The 19323-nt window shown below is 45.1% G+C and overlaps 1 long non-coding RNA gene across 1 annotated transcript; it reads right to left on the reverse strand.

The window, feature by feature from the left end:
• Positions 1–11040: 11040 nt before the first annotated feature.
• LOC145722833 (uncharacterized) lies at positions 11041–13617 on the reverse strand. Its single transcript, XR_014147402.1, has 2 exons — positions 13517–13617; positions 11041–13464 (listed from the first exon to the last, which is right to left on the reverse strand). It is a non-coding gene; the product is annotated as an uncharacterized LOC145722833 (long non-coding RNA).
• Between the last annotated feature and the right edge of the window lie 5706 nt (positions 13618–19323).

Consider the following 19323-nt stretch of genomic DNA (forward strand, 5'->3'; position numbering starts at 1 on the left):
GAACACACGCAGCGGGAGTGGGAGAGGGAGAAGCAGGCTTCCCGCGGAGCAGGGAGCCCGATGCGGGGCTCGATCCCAGGACCCCGGGATCATGACCTGAGCCGAAGGCAGACGCTTAACGACTGAGCCACCCAGGCGCCCCAGGCCGCTTTTTATTTACTTTGCCCTCAGCCTCAACAAGCACTGGTGTCTGAAACCTAGTTGGTACCCGTTCCTGTTCGAGCAGATGCATGTTGAGGGGAGGATGGCTATCGCTCCCTATCTACGGCTTGAGTGTCTCAAAACTGTGATGTTGGCACTCTGACGAGTGTCCTGGGCAAGAAGTTTGGGTGGTATAACACCCTATAGCTGCAGATCATGGATCTAGACCCATCTCTGCCTCTGACTCACTGGGTGACCTTGAGTAGGATTGAAGTCACCTTCCTCTTTTGGCCTCTACCACCGCACTTATAAATTCCCACAATTTTGTGAGTTCAAGTGACTGATGGAGATTTAAGACAGCAATCCTCAAACATTTTGGTCTCAGAACTCTTATGTACTTTTAAAGATCGTTGAGAATCCCAAAGAACTTTTTGTATCTACTGTATTATAAATGAAAGCTAAAAAATATTTTAAATCTTTACTTATTCATTTAAATACAATAATAGCAATGATAATATATTGTATGTTAACATAAATAACACTCTAGGGGCGCCTGGGTGGCTCAGTCGGTTGGGCGACTGCCTTCAGCTCAGGTCATGATCCTGGAGTCCCGGGATCGAGTGCCGCATCGGGCTCCCTGCTCAGCGGGGAGTCTGCTTCTCCCTCTGATCCTCCCCCTCTCATGCTCTCTGTCTCCCATTCTCTCTCTCAGATAAATAAAAAAAAAAAAAGAAATCTTAAAAGTAACACTCTAAAATAAAGGAAGTATATTTTTTTAAGAAAAGAAATTGAGTGAGAAGAGTGGCATTGTTTTATATTTTTGCAAAACCTTTAATGTCCGACTTAATAAAAGCTGGTTTCTGCATTCAATCTTTTGCTTTTTGGTTGAAGTATAAAAAGAAAATCTGGCCTCACTCAGATATGTAGTTGGAAAAGGAAGGAGTAATTTAATAGCTTTTTCAGGTAATCGTGGGTATTTTTCTTTAATACCATACCGAAACTCAAGTGGTAATTTCTTAAAACCTAGTTGGTAGGTGGAATTTGAAACCCTGTCAGCGAAGTTCTTCTGTTCCCCTAAAACCCATTCATCTATCTCACACTATGAATGGGTAGTTCACCCATGAATGATTTTTTTAACATCACAAATTCGTCATTTGGAAAACAGCATTTCACTGAGTTATGCAGCTCTCCCAAATGCTGATACATGTCATCGTACAATGTCAAAATATTTCATTCAGTAACATCACCACTGAGCTCATCAGAGAAATTTAAGAGATGCTGTCCAGTGCATAGGGGCGGGTATCTCTTTCCCAATATCCTAATTTTCTCTTGAAAGCTTGTATTGGATCATAGGCAATAAATACTGTCCATGGTTAGCCTTGAGATGACAAGCTCATTTCATGGATTTTCCGGAAAATGGCCAATACCAAGCCTGAGAAGCCATAGTTGGTCTGCCACCTGCTCTTTCAAGTAACAACCCTGCTTGGGCTCACCACTCAGACAGCCGTTGTACTTCGGAATGCGGCCCAACAGCTTTACGTGCACTTCCCATTTCATCAGCCAGGATGTTTAAAAGACATGTACCCAAGGGTTGAGGTTTTATTACATTATATACTTTTTTACTGCTTCATCAAGGACATTCAGAAACGAGACTGGCTTCTTTTTTTTTCTGCACGCACGTGACTCCTAGTCCTGTTTGTACCACTGCCTTGATTTGTGCTAAAACACCAGCAGCCTTACTCATGAAATTTCAACCCCAGGGAGAAATTACATTCCTTTGAAAAGAGTTGTGACCTCCCAGAATTCCTGAAAGGGTCTCGGGGACCCCAAGAGGTCATGAACGACATTTGAGAACTGCTGATTTAAGACACCCCGCGAAAGGACCAGGTACATAGAGCTTGGCCTTCAGACAAGCAGCAGCTGATTCATTGTCCAAAAGTGGCTTGCAGGCACCAACGTCTGGAAGAGGGAAGAATTTTTCAGAGAGGAACCAAGAAAGAATGGCGGGAAATGGACAGATGAAATTTAAGCTTGACAGATCTGTGTCGTTTATCAATTTATTGTCTCTCAGCTCCGAATGCACACTGTAGGAAATGTTCTGTGAGAATAGGGGGAAGTTCCTTTCAGCATTTCTAAAGTGAGCGTGAAGTGTCTTCTTTCTCAGGAGAGAGCACTGGAGGGACACTGCAGGAGGAAGAGTCTCTTCTGCTGTCCCTGGTGTGGGCTGGGGGTCAGCCGTGTGGGTGTGAAGACAGCCAGCAGAGCCTGCCCCAGCCCCAGCCCAGAATGTGACCCCTCTCGCACCTGGCAGCCACAGCCTGGTGAGAACCATTCTGTAGCCCTCTTTTTTTTTTTTTTTCTTTTAAAGATTTTATTTATTTATTTGACAGAGAGAGAGACACAGCGAGAGAGGGAACACAAGCAGGGGGAGTGGGAGAGGGAGAAGCAGGCTTCCCGCCGAGCAGGGAGCCCGATGTGGGGCTTGATCCCAGGACCCTGGGATCGTGACCTGAGCCGAAGGCAGATGCTTAACGACTGAGCCACCCAGGCGCCCCTTTTCTGTAGCCCTCTTGACACAGAAGCCAAAGCCCCCATGTAGCCCGCACACAGCATGCCTCTGGTCAGGGTGTCCACACAGATGTGATGCCTACTTTGCAAGCCTCACGCGGCCTGAAGGCCTCCTGCTTCCGCTAACAGCTGGTTCCCTCTTAGGCCCATGACACCATTGCTGACCACCTGCTCCGCACCTGAGCTCTGGACAGTAGCCTATTGCTTGCCCAAACAACTCCAGACCAGCTCTGGCCTGGCCAAACCAGTGAGCTTCTCTGCTTTTTGCTGGGCTGACCGTAACTTCTCCGGTGAGATTTGAACCCCTCCATTGGCCATTCTCCTACAGCTCCAGAATTCTCATATATGTTATGGTCACTCTTCTACCATGGTTAATACTTTATGTTAAACTTCCCCTGTTTAAACCACTCTGTGGTTTCTCTCTTGATTGGGCCCCAGAGTACTACAGATGTTTAAAATGTTTAAAATGATATTTCAAAATGCAAGATTTTTAGGCTCTTTGATTCATTTTTTTTTTTTTTGAAGATTTTATTCATTTATTTGACAGACAGGGAGAGAGAGAGAGACCACAAGCAGGGGGAGCGGCAGGCAGAGGGAGAAGCAGGCTCCCCACTGAGCAGGGAGCCCAACACGGGGTTCGTTCCCAGGACCCTGGGATTATGACCTGAGCCGAAGGCAGACGCGCAACAGACTGAGTCACCCAGGCGCCCCTGTTTGATTCATTTAACAACCTAGCAAGGATAAATTCTAGATGAAGTACTAGAAGACAGAAACTCCAGTTCTCTCCAGAAAATTAATTTATGGCACATTTCAACTTTTTGTCGCTTTGGTCCATGAAAACTCTCCCCAAAGACTCAAGTGATCAGGCAATTTTTTCAAGTTTAGAAATAAAAATTCTACAATAATGGAGCTAGGACTGAACTCAAGGATGATATGGTCTAGCACTTTCATTTTACTCGTCAGAAAACAAGCCCAGACAGGTTAAACAACTTGCCTATGTTTGCACAGCCTGGTCCCATGACAGAATCGGGGATATAGTTCTGGTTTCTGATTTGTAGCTTTCTGCCATGCTAGGCTGGTTGTTATCTTATGGGAAAGAGCGTCAAAGTGACAAAGGTCATGGGAAGAGAACTTTCTTTGGATATAAAATGACACATCTATAGAGCACGAAACTGATTCCCATTATATGAAAAAGAAAGAATTTTTCTTTATAATGACAATATTTGGATGGAGCTGCCCATTTTTTCCTTATTAGTGCATCTTCCTTATTACGACTATTTTTTAAATACCAAATGGTCTGTAATAATTTGGTTGGTAAGCCTTCTGTTAGCATGGATAGGACTTGGTGGCTTGTGGTCCACTTGAGGTCAGGGAGCTCTACCCTTGAAGAAACAACAGCTCTTTTCTCAGCGGCCACATAAGGCTTCACTCACTGGGGTCACTCAGGCATTTTTCATTCAGTGAACAGGTAACGAGGCTTCAGACGCTGTCAGCATTTACGTAAAGTAGATTATAAAGGCTGAATCAGCACTCTGTGGGTGGCTGCTTGCGCAGTGTAACATGAAGAATTCCAAGTGTAACAGGAAGAATTCCAAGGCAGGGTTCTCTAGAAATAGGACCAACAGAATGTGGGGTGCCTGGGTGGCAGAGTCGTCAGTTAAGCGTCTGCCTTTGGCTCAGGTCATGATCCCGGGGTCCTGGGATCGAGACCCACATCGGGCTCCTGGCTCAGCGGGGAGTCTGCTTCCTCCTCTCTCTCTACCTCTCCCCCCACTCAAGCTCTCTCACTCACTGTCTCTCTCTCTAAAAAGAAAAAAAGAACCAACAGGATGTGTGTATGTGGGAGTGGGTACGTGCAAAGATAGATAGATAAATAGATAGATAGATAGATATAGATAATTATTTTAAGGGATTGGCTCACATGACTGTAGAGGCTTGGTAAGTCCATAGTAGGTCATTAGGTTGGAGACTCAGGGAAGAACTGCAGGTCAAGTCCAAAGGAAGTCTGCTGATAGAATTCCCTCTTCCTCACAGGGGGTCAGTCTTTCTATTATGGCATTCATCTAATTGAATGAAGCCCACACACATTATAGAAGGTAATCTGCTTTACTCAAAGTCTATTAATTTAAATGTTAGTCTCACCCAAAAAATACCTATAGCGCGGAAATATCTAGAACAATGTTTGACTAAATATCTGACCACCAGAGCCCAGCCAAGTTAACACAAAAAATTAAACATCACACCAGGTAAATTTAAAAGTATTAGCTGAGACACGTAACCCATCAATGCAGTGTCTGTCATCAACACCTTAGCTCACCAGGTGGTTTTATAAACACCTCAATATAGTTATGTAAATATCCCCTCCCAAAGGCACCTGCGGTGCCATACCCAGAAGTCCACTGTGGTCAGTGTCTGACTAAGAGAGCAGGGTCCAGTGGTGCCTTTGACCCTGAGTAGTTAGGGCTCTGGTCTGATAGTGGCTTTGGCCCAAGGACGCCTACAACTTGCTGTGCTGCGTATACGGCTGTGCTTGAGGCCTCTTGGGAGTGTCCTTCAGCCTCCCCTGAGCTCTATGTCAATCCGCACTGAGCCTGTATTCACCTCCTGTTCCTCCACACACTCTCTAAGAGCTGCCCTTTCCCACCCAACACCAATGCTCCTTCTCCCAACCCTTCTTTCCACTCCTACGTGGCTTTTTATTTCTATTCTTTCATGTCCACACTGTTTGAATAAATGAATGGGTCTCTTTTAAACCTCTTGCCAGTCTGGCTTCTACCTCATGCTTCTTTTAAAATCATTCTCTTTCAATCACTTTCTGGGCCTAAGCAATTCTTTTTTTTTTTTTTTTTTCCTTTCTTTGTAACTTACTCCTACTTGACTTTTCTCTTGTAGTTAGAACTTTCAATTATCCTTTCTTCTTAAAACTCAGGTTTCTGCAGCCTCCCTGTCACCTGGCCCCTCCCGGCTGCTGGGCTGGCTTCATGGGCCGACTATCTGTGTGGATGCATGAGGTCCGGGGCTCAGAAGGGCCCACACTTGGCTTAATGCTCTGCTGTTGCTGTTGGCCCTGCATTTGACCCTTGTGTTCCTTGGCTGACATCCTCCTCTGCCTGACCTTTACCCCCTCAGCTAGCCGCTCTCCCCCTCCATGCTTGATGCCCTCTGGAGCACTCCTCTACTCCCAAGAACATGATTATCCTCCCTAAGTCAGCAGTAACACTAGCTCTTAGACCTAGAACATGATATTCAACCCCTGAGCTTAAAACAATAAAAGAAGGAAAAGGAAAGAGAAAGAAGAAAAGAGAACATGTGGAAATGCTACAGGAGTTGCTTGTCTCCATTCTGCCTCCCAGCCTCTCTCACTTCCTTCTACATTATTCTAGACTTTGCCTCATTTCAATCGAATAGTTTGCCAGTTACTAGACACCTGAGGTTTCCTTATTAGTAAAAGTCAGATAGTATTCTTCGTTATTAATATTTTCTTTTTTTTTTTAAGATTTTATTTATTTATTTGACAGAGAGAGACACAGCGAGAGAGGGAACACAAGCAGGGGGAGTTGGAGAGGGAGAAGCAGACTCCCTGCTCAGCAGGGAGTGCGATGCGGGGCTCGATCCCAGGACCCTGGGATCATGACCTGAGCCGAAGGCAGACGCTTAATGACTGAGCCACCCAGGCGCCCCGTTATTAATATTTTCAATACCAAATGATCTCCCTTTCTAATAAGATAGTTGAGAAGTCTTCCATTAGCATGAGTGCGACTTGGTGATTTGTTTTATTTATTTATGTATTTTATTTTATGAAACCCTGGGAACCCAAGAGGTGTTCAAGAAATATAGAGTTGATGATCCTGGTATGTCTTGCATGTTACTCTACAGTGCTTCGGGAGACAGAATGACTCTCCTATCACAAACCTGCACCAAGCCCCGGGAGGCCCTAACATCCAAACCTCTGCCTCTGAGTTAGGCTCTTCCTGATCCACTGGCCCCAGGTATAATAGTTAACAACTAAATTCCATTGCTCTAGAAGCAGGCTTGTGTTCTTGACTTCACAGAGTTCTGTAGTACAGTATGAAGGGCAGGGTGTAGAGTCACGCAGACGTGGGTTCAAATTCCAGCCTTGATATCAAGCAGCTGTATGTGGCAGGTTTTATTTCCCAAAGTGATTACAGCCTTATTTCCAGTTCCATATACAGTCTAGATGTGGAGTCTATATTTGCCTTCTTCTTGAAAACGGGTGGGCCTTTATGGCTGCCTCGATGAGTAGTAGAATGTCGAGTGTATGACTTCTGAGACCAGGTCATAAACAGTGATACAGATTGGGCCTGGCACGCTCTCTCTCCTTTGGGATGCCTGTCATGAGGAATCCACAGCACAAGAAGTGGCATTGTGCAGTGTTGCAATTGACAGTCCCAACTGAGTGCTCGGCTGACAGGTGGCATCACCCACCAGACGCATGAATGAGTGCAACTTCAGATGATGCCAGCCCCCAGCCGTCGAGCTGTCCCAGATAACACCTAGTGAAGTAAAATGAGTTATCCCCACAAAGCCCTGACCAAAGTGTAAGTTCATGAGCAAAATTAATGTCTTCATCATTTAAAGCCACTAAGTTTTGGGGTGGTATGTTACCCCGCAGGTAACACACACACACACACACAACCTTACATTCTTTATCTGCAAATTGGGGGCAGAAATATTCACCTCACAGGGTTGTTACACAACTGAGTGGTAGTAGGTATAAAACACATGATGTTCACTTAATAAACTTACAGCTGTAGTCGTTATGACCACAGAAGACAAAAATTTAGGAAGAGCTAATTAAACATCCCTGTTTGTGAAATGCTATGCCTTGGTAAAGAGTCAGTAGACCTCTCTTCGATGGCACAAAAATTCAACAATACCTTGGTGCTCAGGGCTTTGTGTGCGAAGCAATCCATTCAGTAGAGAAAGCAAACACAGGAAGAATGATGGGCGCTGTCCACTGGCTGAAAAAGCGTCCCTAAATGAGGGCAGTGTCACACTGACTATGAGGGAGACAGGGAAAGGCATGCATGTTGGGTGAGCTGTAGGTACAATCATAAGTGCATGCACGTCTGCTCTCTATAAGGGCACCGAGTCTCTGTGCCGAGCTATATTCTTCAACCACTGCTTTCAAGTGGCTCAGGTGCCAAAGACAAGAACTCAAGGAAGATAGATGGATGAAGGTGAGGGTCAGGTTGTGGCAAATTCCTGGCGATTTTCTACTGAAGCCCAGTAGAAACCTGTTGTGTCCCCTCATTATCCGGAAACCTTTGCTACAAATATTTATGGGATCATCATGCTGTTCTTTTAGGCATGACTGTGGCTCTCAGTGCTTGAATCAGGAAAGCTAGAAGCTGGAATTCTCCCACATCAGAAATGTACCAAAGCATAGGAAACCAAAGAGCGATACAAATTTACAGCCTCAAATAAACAGAACTCCTTGTAAACAGAACTCCTTGGGGCGCCTGAGTGGCTCAGTCGGTTAAGTGTCTGCCTTTGGCTCAGGTCATGATCCCGGGGTCCTGGGATGGAGCCCCACGTCAGGCTCCCCACAAAGCGGGGAGTCTGCTTCTCCCTCTGTGTTCTCTGTCTCTCTCATTCTCTCTCTCAAGTAAATAAATAAAATCTTAAAAAAAAAATAAACAGAACTCCTTCCCACATGGGTTTCATTTGAAGAAGATGTCTTCTCACTTAAGCCTGCCCCAGAGAATACCAGTCCTAATGGAGAAAACATGCTTTCCACTTAATGAGGCAACTGTCAAAAGTGTTGCTTTCCTCCCTTGAACTATTTTTTTACTATTATTATTCGAGATGCTAGAGAAACTAGTTCTAGCTTTCAATCATGATTCCATTTTCCCTACATTCACAGAATGAACCTACAAATCCTGTAATCTTCATTATCAGACAAGGGCATCTTGACATTGAACTCTGCTTCTCCCACAAACATTGGTGTTTGGGATCCTGTGATAGCAAAGATCCCTCAATTACTACTCGTCCCACCCTCTGCTTTTGTTGTCTGACTGTGGAGTTGGAGATATAGCATCTTAACATCACAAGCTGGTCTGGAAAGACTTTAGAGAACTGACAAAATCTGCCATCCAGCCTCTCACTGGGCTCAGTCACTCTCATGTACCCCAAAATCCCAAATATGACAAATGAAAAGCTTATGCTACTAACATCAAATCTGAGTCATGAGATTTATTAAATAGGTTCGCTTAAACTGGGACCCTCGGGAAAATTTTTTTGCAAAATTACTATTTTATAATATATCAGTGAAGTAGGTTTATAGAACTTGAGAAGTCTAATATTCATTTAAAAATGCCATGCCCAGGGGCCGCTCTCAGATATTCTGACTTAATTAACCTGGAGTAGGGCTCAGACCTTTTTTTTTTTCCCCCCCTCAAAACTCTCGAAAGGATTCCAGTGTTCGACCGGGCCTGGCCACCTCTTGACCTAGTGGTGCTCAAGGTTAGGGATATATAACAGAATCACCTAAGGGTTGTGTTAAACAAGAAAATGGACAAAAGAGGTCCCCAGGCCCACTCCAAACACACAGAGTCAGAGTCTCAGGGAGATTCCAGGTGCCCTCCTTACTCGTTTTATTCCCTATTTCCTGGTACGCCTGTCCTGGAGACACCTTCAGATCATGGCCCGCCTTCTCCCACCCCACTTCTACCACTGTTCCCCCCACTGTCAGTCCTTGCATAGGCCCTGAAAGAAGGGCACCATTTTGAGCTGTCCCGGGAATGGAGAGCACATGTTGGGTGGAAGATGTCTGGAGAACCTCAAGTCAGTGCAGAAGCAATGCCAGGAGCCTCACTTGCCAGCTCATGTCTTCAGGGCTGCACCTCTGCAGGCGGGTCCTCCCTGAAGGTGACAGGCAGCACTGTGACCAGGCCCAAGCTCTCACATGGTTATACGGGCTCAACCGTATTTCCTCTTCCCAGGCACAGTCCTCTAGCGAGCAATGGCTAGACACTCCACAGGTCTTGGGGTATGATAGGAGTGTAAAGGCAAGAGGATTTATTCAAGCAAAACAGTGGGTGAGGACCTCAGAGCAGAAGTGACCATAGAGGCACATGTCTTGAGGCTTGATTACACAGTGTGGGGTGTTTAGGGGACCGTAAGCAGGTGGTCTTGTCCTTTGCGTTGTATCAGGGAAACCCACCCAGGAATTCTCCGGTTCCCTTTCTTCCTCCAGTCTGAGGATGCCAGCTCAATCACAGACAAGGCCACAAAGCAGTCAAAAGCCTATCTTCTGGGAGTCCCTCTGTCCTGGAGGTCTGCTTTTCCTGCCATCACTGGTCCCTGACCCCTTTGGCCCCACCTTGGCCAACATGGCGTCTTCCCCACTTCCATTTCTCAAAGCCAACTCTGAAAGCATTCAAATTTAAGGATGAATTCTGGATAATTGTTTGGCACTGATTGTGGACCAGATATAAGCAGAAGGGATAGACCTCTGGTGGTAGGGGTTCAGGCATCTGCCAGGTGAGTGAGGAACTGGGAGAGAAGGAAGAATGGTAACAGTAGCCTCCCAACTTCCAACAGGAGTCTGGGAACCAGACACATGGGCTTTTCCCTATTAAATCCTATGTGAGATCCAGTCAATTCTTACCTCCGCAACTCACAGGGACGAAGCTTCTATAATGGGTGCCCAGGCCAAAGGGAAGCACTTCTTGTCACAGAGCTGCTTTAATTTCCATTTAAAATACTTTATTTAGGGCGCCTGGGTGGCTCAGTTGGTTAAGCGACTGCCTTCGGCTCAGGTCATGATTCTGGAGTCCCGGGATCGAGTCCCGCATCGGGCTCCCTGCTCGGCAGGGAGTCTGCTTCTCCCTCTGACCCTCCTCCCTCTCATGCTCTCTGTCTCTCATTCTCTCTCTCAAAATAAATAAATAAATAAAATCTTTAAAAAAAAAAAATACTTTATTTAAGGGGCGCCTGGGTGGCTCAGTCGTTAAGCATCTGCCTTCGGCTCAGGTCATGATCCTAGGGTCCTGGGATCGAGCCCCGCATCGGGCTCCCTGCTCAGCCAGGAGCCTGCTTCTCCCTCTCCCACTCCCCCTGCTTGTGTTCCCTCTCTCGTTGTCTCTCTCTGTCAAGTAAATAAATAAATAAATCTTTAAAAAAAAATAAAATAAAATACTCTATTTAAAATTACTTCAGGGCAGGTTGGAAAGGCAAGATTTATAAACAAAACACAGTCCTTTTTAATTAATCTGGAGGTGGGAGACTACAGGAATGTTTAACTTTGCCTTTGATATGAACGCCATGAATTTGGGACAGTTGCTTGAGGTAAGACCCTAGCCAGAATGTTTGGAGGATGTGTGGGTGAATTGAGTTCCCTGGGGTAGCCCTTTAATCAAAAGAGGGGAGTGTAATAATAAGCAGAGGATTAAAAGTCCTGTGTTCCAGACCTAGTTCGGGCTCAAATAACTGTGTGATCCTGTGTAAGTAATTCTCCCCCTCCCTGAGCCTTAGTTTTGTTATTTATAAAGTGGATAAAGTAAAAAAGATATCTTGAAAGACACTCTAAAATAGAGCCAGAATGTGGCTCGGAAAAGGTAAAAGATCACTGAATCTTGTATCTGCGGCTAAGAACTCTACTGGCTGAATAGAAACCCTGTGAGCCGGCACGGATTCTAGAACCACAGATGCCAGAACCACACTGGCCCTTGCACAGGCTTTGTGAAGGTTCCTGAGAGGGTGGGCTGGCCCTCCAACCCTGAAAGGCAGGCAGGTTTAGCTCTCCGGCAGTGGCCTTCACAGGCTCCTCCAAGGCGTTGCCTTCCCAAGATTTTCCATAGTATTCTCAGCACGTTACCTCAGAAAGCCGTTGGAGAGGCTTTCCTGTTGGAAGGTTGCCCCACCCTCAGCCCAACCCAGATCCCTCACGCCTCATCCAACTCCTTCATTTCTCAGATGAGGCCAACCGAGGTCGTCACCCTTGGGGTAGAGTTAGCAGGAGAGCGGAGACGGTTGAAATCGCAGTCAAAATCACCCATGTAAGTAATTCGGACATAATCACAGGAGCTGTGAGCACTGAATCCTGCCAAAATTCCTCTCTGGAGGGGTTCCTACTAGCCCTGGCTTACCTGTCATTTGACTTTCTTAAAAGAGTAAAATACTGAAGTCGGAGGAGGAAGAATTCTGATTATTGTAGGATACAGAGTCTAACCAAGGTTTATTCCACTTTAATGTGGAGGATTCACTCAGGGTAAAGACAAGAAGCCAGACTCACACCAAAGGTCCTGAGGCCCCAGGGGATGTGTAGGGGGGAAGCTCCATGGCTAAATCGCCACCTTCGCATGACTCTTCTCCCCCCAGGGGATGACTGGGAGGATCCAGGGAGATCACTCAGGTGACATGGGAGCACAGAACCTGGTGGAGAGCAAGCCCTCAACACATCAGGTGGCTTCACTGTGACTCTGCCCTCTGGGCCCATCCCTCTTTCCTCCTGCTCACTGGCCCCCACCACTACACTAAAAGACACAGTCTGGAGAAAGTCTTGGTTCCCACCAGCCGGTGCCTCCTATCCCGCAAGCCCATCCAACTAATCCCTTTCAAGATCCTACAGAATGTCCCGTGAAGACTGGAGTCCTGGATGATTATATCTTCTGCTTTTTAAAAACAACCTCACAGCTACAGACATAGAAGCTGAGCCAGGTTTGGCGTCAAGGAGACCCTATTTCGTTTTCTCTGCCTTGGAAAAAAACTCACTCTGAGCTCGCTCCTCCCTGAGTTGTATGCTCACGCTCAGCCTGAGCTATCATTGAAAAGGAGTCTGTCTTTTGTAATCCCCGAGACCCACAGGGGAAATGAAAAGCTTTTCCAAATGGCAGACTAAGGCAGGAAATGTTCTATTTATCGTACTTCCATAAAAAAAAAATAAACTCACCCCAGTAACTACACCACACACGCAACAGTCCAGGCCATCACCCAGGAAGCCATAACCTGAGCTGAAGTCTGTGTTTCTATTCAGAGAGGGAATTGTTCCAAGGCCTACAATATTTTCTTTCACAAGTTCTACCGTTACAGAAGACAGATTGCCCACCCTGCTTTCTGTCTGGCCAGTGGCCGTCAGGAGACATGTGTGCTGGTCCCAGATGTCCTGCAAGATAAATGTGCCCTTGAGCAAGTGACTGCCTCAGTGCGGACTTCTGCATCCTTGCCTGGGAAATGAAGGGATGACTGCATGATGTCCAACTCTGCTCCTGCTCGCTCACTCAGCAATATTATTTGGGCTCAAAAAAAGTTGGAAATGGTCTTTGCTTGTGAAGAACGGTCTATAAATTCCCCACTTCATGCCTTGGAGGAAAACCTCAAAGTGGCCATTATAAAGATACAAAACTACCCCCGAGCGACTCCAAAATAAGTGATGTGCAAGAATTTTTCTCCTCCACGGGATCCTTTCTGTAAGTCTCAGAATTTAGCATGATGCTCTTGGGCTACTCAAATTTACAAGCACCCAAAAACCCTATTTTTGCTCCTGCATTCTAATAGTGGGATCCACAGAAAGGACCCCTCAAATTAGTCACTTGGCATATCACATGCTGTGAAGGCGTGATTCCAGCTCTAACAGAATTGCCCCATCCATAGGTTTGGAGTAGAAGTTTATGTAATGTAAGTTTATGTCATCAGTCACCAAAGCATATCATTTGTATCTCCGTTTAGTTTGAAGGCACCAAATAAAGTAGCTGCTCGTGCTTGTTAAAAATTGTACTATGGTCCTGCCCTCTAGGCCAACCCTCATCCATGTCTACTGTTTCAAGCCCCCTTAAATAGTCACAATAGCTTCGCTTGTAAGCTCTTCCTAAGGAAGGAAGCTCGCTATTATTGGGCTACGTTTAGAATGGTTGATGCCAAGCGCTGGTCTTCAAGAATAGCAGATAGATTTCTGAACTCTGTCAAATATTTAGGATCATTCCCCTTCAAATTATCTTTTGACGGAGGCTTAGGAATGGCAAAGGCGTTTCAACCTGGGCTTCATCTCTCAAGTATTGGAAGAGGATGCCAGAAGCATGATGTAGAAAATTCTGAAGCCTCAACTAGGATCAGTGGGACGGAAGATCAGCGTCATTTGGTGATTACATGTATTATTTATAATGGCGACCTTAGATGGGACTCTGCAAACACTTCTCCACAGAGAACAGAGGACTGCTAAAGAGGCAGAAGAAATAGGACACAGCTAAAATGAGAAGTTAATTTCCCCATGTTCTCCCAATTAGCTCTTATCAGATCTTTTTTTAATGGGATTCTTTCTACTAAGTCATAAAACAGATGCTGTTCTATTGTTCTCTTCTCAGTCTTGTGATAAGTTCAGGGCCAAACAAATTCATTCTAATTGTTCAAAATGTAGTTTGCATGCAAATACCACAGCCTCAGGGAAAGACCTTGGGGTTGAAGAGAAACAAGTCCTTGGAAACAAATCTACTAGAAGTGGAGTGTTGAGCATCTGGGATTTTAGAGCATCTGCAGTTATGTAACTAGCTGTGAGCAAGGCGTTTCTTCTCTCAGTCCCTTCTCCCATGGGGGGATGGTGGAGAGAGAGGTGCTTGCACTGGTCTCAAAACTCTGTCCCTCATCTGTAACTGGGAATAACAACAGCTGCCCAGGTGCTTCCCAAATTCTCTGTGAGGCTCAAATGGGGGTAATGCACGTGCCCATGCTCTGGAAGCCTGGGGCCCACTAATACCACTGCCTGCCCAGATCCCTTCTTTCTTCATCAGTAGACTGACATTATAGCTAGAATACCACAGCTTAGGAAAATGAACATAAGCCCATTCCTCAATCAAGTCCCACCGAGAGTGTTTTCTCTCTCCAGGGCGCCTGGGTGGCTTAGTCGGTTGAGAGTCCGACTCTTGGTTTCTGCTCAGGTCATGATCTCAGGGTCGTGAGTCTGCCTGAGATTCTCTCTCTCTTTCTGCCCCTCCCCCCCAATAAATAAATCCTAAAAAAAAAAAAAAGAGTGTTTTACCTCTCCCTGAGAATTCCCAGCAATGGCCCTAAGAGAAACAATTTTCTTGATAACAGCAAATTCTAGGTCGTCTATAGCCTTGCTACTCAAAGCAGGTCCACAGCCCAGCAATATCAGCACTCCTCAGGAATGTAGACCCTTGATAGAAATGGAGATTCTCAGGCCCTACCCCAGACCTACCGAATCACAGTCTGCATTTTTAACAAGATCTCTAGGTGATTTATCCCTATTGGTATTTGAGAAGGCTGGTATTCAGCACCGTTGGAAGACAAAGGCCTCGTAGGGCAACAAGGCAAACACACTAGGTCACTGATAACCAGCTTTTGTTTTTTATTTAAAAAAAGTACATCCTTGCACATCTGGATTTCACATTGCTCTTATTTAGAAAAAAAAAAAAAAAAATCTCTACTCCTGCACACAGTAATCTGGCCCTCCCATGTTCTCAAAATGTCAGTGAATCTCAGCCAAATTTCCATACCTCATGCAGAGGAGGGGCCTGCTTGCAAATAACAATGGCAGCCTGGTGCTGAAAGTGAACACCGAGGCTGAAACCAGAGCCAGGGTTACATTATTTATTGAAATTCCATGATGTGGCTTGTCCGTGAGGAGCCCGCAGAGCCTAGAATCATCGAACGGAGCCATCCTATGCAAGCCCCATCCTCTGCCCCCTGAAGTCATCTGCCTCTTTGCCTGTGGAACCAGTCAGATGTTGGACCCTCGCCTGAGAGGTTAAGTTATGGAAACCTGACATGTTGTGGCCAATGAATGGGGCTTCCTGAAAGCTCCACACTGTGTGCTCCCAGCATCCATCATGGTGCAATGCACTGGTCTGGGCAGGCGACCTGCCTGCAACCCCCAGTGCATAGAAAATTTGCCTAGAAAGTTGCAAAAATACAGAGGCCTGGGTGGTGCCATCCGTTAAAGCTTCAGACTCTTGGTTTTGGCTCAGGTCTGATCTATGGGTCATGAGATCGAGCCCTGCATTGGGCTCTGTGCTCAGTGCAGAGTCTGCTTGAGTTTCTCTCTCTCCCTCTGCCCCTTCCCACCCCCCACTCTCTTTCTCTCTCTCTCTCAAATAAATAAATTAATCTTTTTTTAAAAAGTTGCAAAAATATAAGAAATCAGTCTGTTGTTGCTAACTCTTAAAAAAAAAAAAACAAAACAAACAGAAACATCATCTGCCTCACGGTTTCTGCCTATATAATGCAAAGAAAAGGTTTCTTTACCAACCAGCATGCCAATATATAAAGTGAACTAAACTCTATAGATAAGTTGTCCTTTCATAATCACTAATATTTGATACGCAAAAGCAAAATACTGTAAACATATGTCCACCAATAGCAGACTGGTTGATTACTGAATAATGTGGCCAGGTTATGGAATGGTATACAGCTATTTTAAAAGAATCAGTTGTTGGATTCTTATGTATTATTCTGGAAGGAGCGGGTGATCCCTTTTTTACTTAAAAACACTACAATTGTATCCTTCATTGAATCGAATCCAGCGGTTCTCAGTATTAATAATCACTCCAGACTCTGTTGAAATGGGGGATGGACATTGTAATGGCTCAGACCTATGAGTTTTCCTAAAATAATTAGAACAGGTAACAGGCATCTAGTCGGGAAAACAACAATAACAAAGGGGTATTGTTGATTCTCTCTAGGGGCGGATCTCATGTGCGCTGTGTACCTGCAAGGTACATATTGTTACTGTTATTGCCGTATTTGCCTGACTTTTCACTGTTGAATGGCAGTGTAGTTCGAACAGACCTGCCCACATATCAAAAGAGGAAATTACTACCTTTTAGGGCTTTGTCTTTTGCAAAGAAGCCCTGTTGAAGCTCTATGAGGACTTATAATAAATATTTGTGATAAATATTTATTTCAAATAAATAGATTGGGTAATTGCTTTCATTCTGTCCTGGAATAACAGAGATCACAGCAACTTCTCCATTCTTCATTTTTGGCCCCGTGGTCTTTTGGATTTTGCCTCCCTCTTTGCTAGGACAGTATGTCAGGCTTCTTACAGTAAACTATATAACCTCATTTTTATCAAATGCCACAGCAAGCTTTAGTGACAGGCATATTGCAGTTACTAGGACTGCGTGCAACCGGTAAAGAATCAAACCGGGGAAAGATGATTTTCTTGTTGCCATCCTGTAAACTCCCCCAGATCTACCATCCAGCCAACTTTCCTCTATCATACGTAAAATTAAAAATAATAAACAGATATGCTAGAACACCCTAAACTACTTCTTTGGCCCTTTGGAGCCCATCCTGAGAACCCTCCAATGACCTTTCACTGATAACAGAATAAACTTCAACCTCCATGGGCTGCCCTCAAAGCTCCCACCCACCCTCTGTTTCCTGCTTTATCAAGAGCTCCCTGTCCGGACCCCTTCCTTTCCCTCCCCACGCCTCCAAGGCAAAGGCCTGCTCACCACATCTGTTGGAGTTCCATTTGCTGCATTTATACTTTGTACCCTTCCTCTCTTCTGGATTGCCTTTTCCCTACATCTCTGTTTTCCAGTGCCAACTCAGATCCTTTTCTGCCCACTCCTGTTAGAATAATTTTGTGAATAGTTCACTTCATTACTTGCTACACCAATATTAGGCCTCAACAATGTGCTAAGTTCTGGGGCAAGGGACATCCACTGAGTCTCTAGGGGCAAGGGACATCCACTGAGTCTCCACTCAACATTTTTCCCTGTGGCTTGCTCGATGCTCATGCTCCCTTCTGGAAGATGCAGAGCATGAGAAGCAAAATACAAGAGCAGGTAACCCCTGGGCTTTGGAATCTTACCAGGCTATAGCACTTACTCGCTTTATAATCCTGGGCAATGTTCCTGGCCTCGGTTTTGCTCATCTGTAAAGTAGGCATGCAATGTGATACATACCTTCTCTAGTTGTGATGAGGATTAAATAAGATAGTTTACATAAAGTACTTAAGGGGTAGCCTGTGGTCCAAAATGAGAGCTCAATTAACATCCCTTACATTATAATCTTATATCTGGGCTACTGTTTCTATCCCTGGTGCCTTCTTTTCTCTCTATGTTTTCCGTGTACAGAACACCATATTGGGGCCCCTCGTCACTGTGTGAAAAATACTCCTTTCTGACTGGGGATTGGTTAATATGGAGTGGTTCCTGAGAAGTCACTGGAATGTTTCAAATAAAAATATAAATGGGAGCTCTAGAACATTTAAAATATGTTAATGAAAGTCTGTGGGAATTCTAGGAAATATTTGACAGTATTTATTGAAAACTTCTAGAACGGTGGTTCTCAAACTTTAGCATGCCTCAGAGCCATCTCAAAGACTTGTTCAAACACAGCAGGTCTATTAGAACCCAAAAACTTGTATTTCTAACCCAAGAGCTAGCAGGTGATGATTCTGGTCTAGCAGCCACACTTTAAGAACCTCTGTACTGGGTGCCTGGGATAGAGAATAATTATAACAGGGGTGTGGGTTGGCCTTCCAGAAAAGCCAAGCACTGGGGTCTGAAGAAAACACGCAGCAGAGTGGGATGAACCCTGGGTCTGGTTAGACTACCCAAATTCTAGCCCTGGTTCCATCCTTCACTGGAATATGAACTTGGATGAGTCATTCACTTCCTCTGAGCCTTGGCTTCCTTATTCATAAAATTAGGATAGAACATTCCCTTCATACCTCACAGTGCTGTGTGGACCAGGGACAAAGGTAAAGTATAATATGTACTGATTGGAAACCAAACCTGAGAGTCAGGGGAAGGGACATACCCTCCCTTTCTCCAGTCCAAAGTGCCCCTTTGAATGGAAGAGAGACCTTCTAAACAAGTTGCATTCTTTCCCAGCTCACTGAAGTATTATTTATTATCCTAAAGACCCAAGTACCTAAACAGATTCCTCAAAACCTTAAAGAAGCTTTGAATCCAGAGCCCATCTCTGGAAAGTGACAGGAGGGAGGCTGCACTAAGGGCTACAGGCACTCTCTACCCTTTGGCCTTCTGCTTTGTCTTGAATCATTCTGGGCTGCCAACAGAGAAATACTCCTACCACTTAAGATTAGCATCTGTGAAAATCACCTCACTAAATTACGTTGTAGTGTCCTGGCCTCAGTATTCACCAACGGTCGCTAGAACAAATCATCATACGAAGTTTTCTACTGCATTGGCTATTAAAAAAGAAAGTCAAAGACATTGTTCCTTGTATTTCTCAGTGTATCCTATACTCTCCACACAAAGCACCATGTGAGAAATGGTGCTTAGAACGCAGTGACATACGTAAAAGGATTACTTAACCTTAAGAGTAAATACTAGTGAGGGGCACCTGGCTAAGCACTCAGTCGCTTAAGCATCCGACTTCAGCTCAGGTGGTGATCCGGGGGTCGGGCTCCATACTCAGCGGGGAGTCTGCTTCTCCCTCTCCCTCTGCCCCACTCATGCTCTCTCGCTCTCTCTCTCAAATGAAAAAAAAAAAAAGAGTAAATGCTAGTGATAACTGTTGTGAACAGAACACACTGCAAAATGCATAGGCTGTATGATCCCAATATTAAGAAGCAAACAAACAAAAGACTGGAAAGAAAGATCCCAAAATGCTCCCAGAAGTTATCTTTGGGAAATGGGTTATGGTTGATATTCGTTA

The sequence above is a fragment of the Leptonychotes weddellii genome, chromosome 8 (assembly GCF_054177405.1).
Source record: "Leptonychotes weddellii isolate Sample4059 chromosome 8, ASM5417740v2, whole genome shotgun sequence".
NCBI lineage: Eukaryota > Metazoa > Chordata > Mammalia > Carnivora > Phocidae > Leptonychotes > Leptonychotes weddellii.